This window comes from Leopardus geoffroyi, chromosome D4, assembly GCF_018350155.1.
Source record: "Leopardus geoffroyi isolate Oge1 chromosome D4, O.geoffroyi_Oge1_pat1.0, whole genome shotgun sequence".
Classification (NCBI taxonomy): Eukaryota; Metazoa; Chordata; class Mammalia; order Carnivora; family Felidae; genus Leopardus; species Leopardus geoffroyi.
Window position 1 is genome coordinate 53,693,594 of NC_059342.1, and position 5,996 is coordinate 53,699,589.

The window sequence follows — 5,996 nt, forward strand, 5'->3', positions numbered from 1 at the left end:
ACTAGACATCTTGATTCTATATAGAATACTGTGTATAGCATAGGCAAGTGGGAAATATGTTCAATATGTATGTCAACAGTCTAGGGTTCTAGGAAGCAGGAGGATTACAACTATAAAGCAGAGATGAAAATATCATTTAATTACTTAATCTTTCATTCAATGCTTCATAATCATTTATGAACAAGAGCGACTATTCAAAATTCATTTCCCATTCCCAGTTTAAAATCTATCATGGATTTGTGCTCTCTTCATAATAAAAACGAAACCCTTAAACAGCCTATAAAGGCCTTTCCCTACACCAAGGCTCTTGCTGTCCTTGCACTTGTATATGTGTACATCTCATCATCTAAGATTTCCTCAAAAATCACCTTTCATGATTAGGGAGGTATTTTGCCTTTATGTTTTTCTTCATGCTGTTCCTACATTTTTTCCTTTTTATCTAGAATCTAGGAAGTCTTTCTAGATCTATCACTGTTTCTGACTCAAAGGAAGCATTAACTTTTTGAACAGTTTTCAACTCTCTGCTGTCATACTGCACCCTCTTTCTACACTGTCTGGATTGGAAAAGTGAACCTACCTAACTGGTGAAACTTTTGCCACCAGCTTCCAGCTCTGAACTAGACCCCATTCTGCTCCGTCCTCACAGAGATAATGCTGGGGCTAAATGAGCAATTGTGAAACTCTTTAGAAACAATGAAGTTAAGGCTAAAAATGGTCTTGTACTCAAAGCAGTAATAGAAATCATCTTAAGGCTTTCTTAAGGCCTCCTCCTTAGCCATGTTTACTTTGATTTTGCTCTCAGACTTCTCTTTTGTAGCTAAAACCCCTTTTTGTCCTCCCTCGGTAGAACACTTACATTGTGAAATTGCAAAATAGCTCTCAGTATTGATTTACAAAGAAAATTTAGGTTAACATAGAATAACGGCATCATTAAACCAATAAAGAATCGATGAACAGATGTTAGAATAAATGGAATTATAATACACAGTTTGAAAAACTATAATCTGAGTAAAACTATATTTTTTTAATAAAAAAGAAGAAAGAAAGGGAAAGAAAAGAAAGAAGGATGAAAAAAAGAAAGAAGGAGGAAACAGGAGCAAGTACAATTTTCAAGTAGAAAAAGATGCCATGGATTTCCCTTTTCCCTCCTTATTGTCACACTCAGAACTTGTCCTTCTCAACAGAAATAACAGAATTTAAAATACAAATGATTTATGGGAAAGCTCGGGCACCAGTAAAACATAAACCCAAAAGACCTTAATCCTGAGAAAAACAAAATATTTCAGGCTTCCTTTTATGAGACTATTAATAGATAGCTCAGCCAACTGAAGAAAATCTCTGTCTGATTCCTGTCTCCCAGAAGAATCAGGGCCTGCTTTGTGACTCTCTGTATTGTAATATCTTGTCTTTCATTGTAGCTTAATTAATTCAGATTTTTATTTTCTCATGAAACAGACAGAAATATGTGCGGGCATATGGAAGTGGCTGTGCTAATAAGTTCAATGTAGATTTATGTAAATGAATTATTGCTGAATACTATCGGAGCTGGGTGTTTAAGGAGCACTCTAAAGCCGTCCTTGTGGAACAAACATTTTTAACTTCTAAGGCAGCACCTGGAGGACCGTGTGAATTTGATCTTCTGAAAAAGGATGCGAACATCCATTTTGAGTAAAACCAGAATTTTAAAAAGCATTCTGTAGGTAACACAATTATAATTTAAAAAATATTTTGTAGCAATACTAGATGACATGAAATACTGTTTTTCTTTTTTTCTTGGCATTTTTTTTTCTTTCACCTAAGTAACACTGCTGCCCAACCTAGTAATTCTTAGAGCAATGGGGAGGCTTTAATTGATTCTTGCCTTCAAAAGGAAGGATAAAACATGCGGATGATATCATTACAACCCAAACGACTTTTAAGTGGCTTCTGGGTCAAAGGCATAAGCTATTTCAGATGCTTTAGACCAACAAGACATGTATGCATCTGAAGAGGATCCTAAAATGTAGTTAACATAATAAAATGTGCTCTATACAAAGACTTGATTTCAAAGGCCATCCCGTGTTTCCAAAGTTTATTGATATTTTTATCACCACTTCATTTATATAACATAGAGATCATTTCTAGCAATTTTCTACCCTGACCCCATGAAAATATTTTAGTATATATTTTAAATCTGACAAATACACATTCAGCATTAGCTAATTTTAGTCAATAAAGAGTTAAGTTTCAAATTATAACCTCAGTAGATCAGTATATAATGGCCTAGAATTTAAATACCATGTAAGAACGGAGGCATAATTATGAAGCAGATTTCTAATATTATCTCAGGAATTACAAGCATGTTAAATGAGTCATTAAATTAGACACAGAGAAATAGAGATATAAATATTGAAGCAATAATTTCTTCTGCAGACTTGTCAAATGAGCATCCCTACAGAACAGATTTCTATCACTAGTGCTCCATCATTGTCTCTAGGGCTGTGGATCCTGCCTAACACTGGTTTTCCTAGTTAAGCCTTATTTTTTTATCACTTACTACAATCAAAAAAGAAGTACTTAATATCAAAATTATAATTTAAGTCTTCTGAAGCAATTGGATAGACAATTGATATTTCAGCTTATGGTTGAGATTTAACATGCATATTGGTAGTGAACATGCCAACAGGAATATTATATTATATAAACCAATATATAATTTGATTTTTTAAATATATAAACCAATATATATTATATAAAACCAATATATAATTTGGTTTTCCGAAAAATTGTCAGAATTCATATACGTATTAGCTCTTACTCAGAAATTAATATTTCATGTTTTACAACATCAAAGTGAGATAGTGTATATCTTACTACTATCTCCATAAACTTCTGAGTTCAAGGAATTAAATCTTGAGATTACAATTTGCGTATCACTTTTTTAAAAATTCAGTTTTTAAAAGGTATTTTGCAAATAGCAATTATTAATATTATTCTCTGACACATATTCCTCTTATTTTTATGATTACAATAAAGACAACCTATTTAGAGTATATAATACAGTATAACATACTAAAAGATAGAGTTCTATAGCTCATAATTCAAGGTGATTTCAGAAATAAGAGAGCACGTACTATGGAATTAGTTTCACTGGTCAGATGGTCCTCAACGTGGGCTTCAGGGAATGGTTATAATGATAGCATGGTAACAAATATTCACTTACTTTAACATTTACAAAGCACTTTCCTATACATTATATTCAAAAAATTTCATGACATTTAACATGTATTATCTGAATTTACTGCTTAGAAAACCTAGACTCAGACAAATTGAGACCCATTCAAGGTCACACTGCTAACAATTACCAGTCAATATTTTAACTCATTACTTAGGACATTAAAACCATATTCTATATGCTACAGTAACTTGCCTCCAATTTAAATATGATAGGACATATAATACATCATTTACATTATACCTATTATCTATATAAAATAAATATTACTAAAAAGGCTTTGAGGTATAGTAGTTGGGGAGATAGAAACATGAAATGTCTAAGGGTCATTGCAAACTTGTACTTTTGTGTTTGAAGTGTTTGCATTAAGACCTTCATTCTATTTTTCTGTTTATCATGTTTTGCTCCCAATATAAGACACAGAGAATGAAGGACATTATCATCGACAGTTTCTAGATAAATATCAGGGTTATTAAATTGCTTTTCAAATATATTCATTAATGATTCTACTTAATTTCATAGCTATGTCTGTGTTTTCATTTAAAATGGAATTGAGGGGCGCCTGGGTGGCTTGGTCGGTTAAGCGTCCGACTTCGGCTCAGGTCATGATCTCACGGTCTGTGAGTTCAAGCCCCGCATCGGGCTCTGTGCTGACAACTCAGAGCCTGGAGCCTGTTTCAGATTCTGTGTCTCCCTCTCTCTCTGACTCTCCCCCGTTCATGCTCTGTCTCTCTCTGTCTCAAAAATAAATAAACGTTAAAAAAATTTTTTTAAAAATAAAATAAAATAAAATGGAATTGAATAAAAGTATTTGAATGTCAATCTAGCACACATTAATTGAAACCTGAGGGATTAAAAAATGTTGGTTTTTTGTTTGTTTTTTAATTTTTTTTTAACATTTATTTATTTTTGAGACAGAGAGAGAGCATGAACAGGGGAGGGTCAGAGGAGGAGGGAGGCATAGAATTTGAAACAGGCTCCAGGCTCTGAGCTGTCAGCACAGAGCCCGACGCGGGGCTCGAACCCACAGACCGTGAGATCATGACCTGAGTCGAAGTTGGACGCTTAGCCGACTGAGCCACCGAGGCACCCCAACAATACGTTGTTTTTTAAGAAAGGAGTGGGGGTTGGAGGGAAACTATATGATCTTCATGATGAGTTGGCATTTTGCTTGTGTGAGAAGCAATGATGTATATGGTCAAGAGCACAGCCTCTGGTATAAGAATGTTTGTGCCACTTGTTAGCTATGGGAACTGTGACCCTTCTCTTAAACTCTTTGACTTAATTTCCTTAATTAGAAAATAGGCAGGGTAATATGAATAGCTCAGGGAGTTATAGTGAAAAGTATACCGTGCATTCAGGTGAATTTAGAACAAGTTTTGGTACATATTAGGCACTCTGTAAGTATCAGCTATTGATGGCATGTGTATTTTACTTTGTGTATAAATTGCAGTGACAAGTATGAAATGTCTAAACTTTATTGTTTTATCTGGCTAATGCTATCATCATATCGATATAAACAAATTGCATGTCACAAGAGCATTTGCTGCAAATTGCAAAAGTAGGCATACGTTGTCTGGGATAGCAAACTCCTGGGTATAACTCCTCATATTCTGTTGCCACATAGTCACTAGTATAGATTAGGTCTACTGCTTGTTTTTAACAGGCACTACAGTACCATTTTGGATTATTTAGCTTATTGACTGAAGAACAGCTAGAAATTTTATGTAATATCTTGATTCAACTCTTTCTTGCCTTGTTTTTAATGAGATAGACTCTACAATTATTATCTTTCATTAGTCCAGAATTCTGAACAAGAAAAACTGTAAGCTGTTGTAATGGACTTCTAAAATAAAATGTATTCTACATGTGTGTAAATGTAACATACAAAAAATAATTTTAATTTTTTTTAATGCTTCTTTATTTTTGAGACAGAGAGAGACAGAGTGTGAGCGGGAGAGGGGCAAAGAGAGAAGACACAGAATCAAAAGCAGGCTCCAGGCTCTGAGCCAGCAGCACAGAGCAGGACACGGGGCTCGAACTCACAAATCTTGAGATCATGACTTGAGCCAAAGTCGGACACTTAACCGACTGAGCCACCCAGGTGCCCCACAAAGATAATTTTAAATTAACACGTGGCCCCACTGACTGCTTGTCATGCACAAGTGCCTTATGTACACTGCCTTTATAAAATTCTACAAAGGATGTATTATTATCTCTACTCTTTTCATGGCTAAGCAAAATAAATTTCAAAAGATAAAGCGATTTCCCTAAAGCAAGAGCTAGAAAACTGAGGATTTGGGATTTCAACTGTGCTCCTTCACCTCTCCTTTGAAAGATAACACTGAATAGTCTTTGTTTATTGGGAAAAATTTGGTGAGAACTGGGGCAATTATAGGAATTATAAGCAAAACTGGAGGACAATGTAAGGGTTTAGCATGAATTTGGGGGAAATAAAAATCCATCATATACAAAGCTTTAAAATGTATCTTTTATTTCCCATATTTTTAAAATTCCACATTAAAATATTTTAAAATGTACTTTTTAACTTGTTACATTTTTGGAGTAGCACTCCTTGCTTTTGATACTTATTAAATTTAATAATCTTGTATAAACATAATTGTTTTTGGACTAGGTTTTAGGCTTTTGCTTCAATAGGTATTCCATGTTTAAAAATTTTGTATATCTTGGTCATTCTGAGAAATATATTATGACTTTAAATCTAAGTTACATAAATATGCATAGACACTTAAGATACTGACAGAAACTTTATCAAGATATA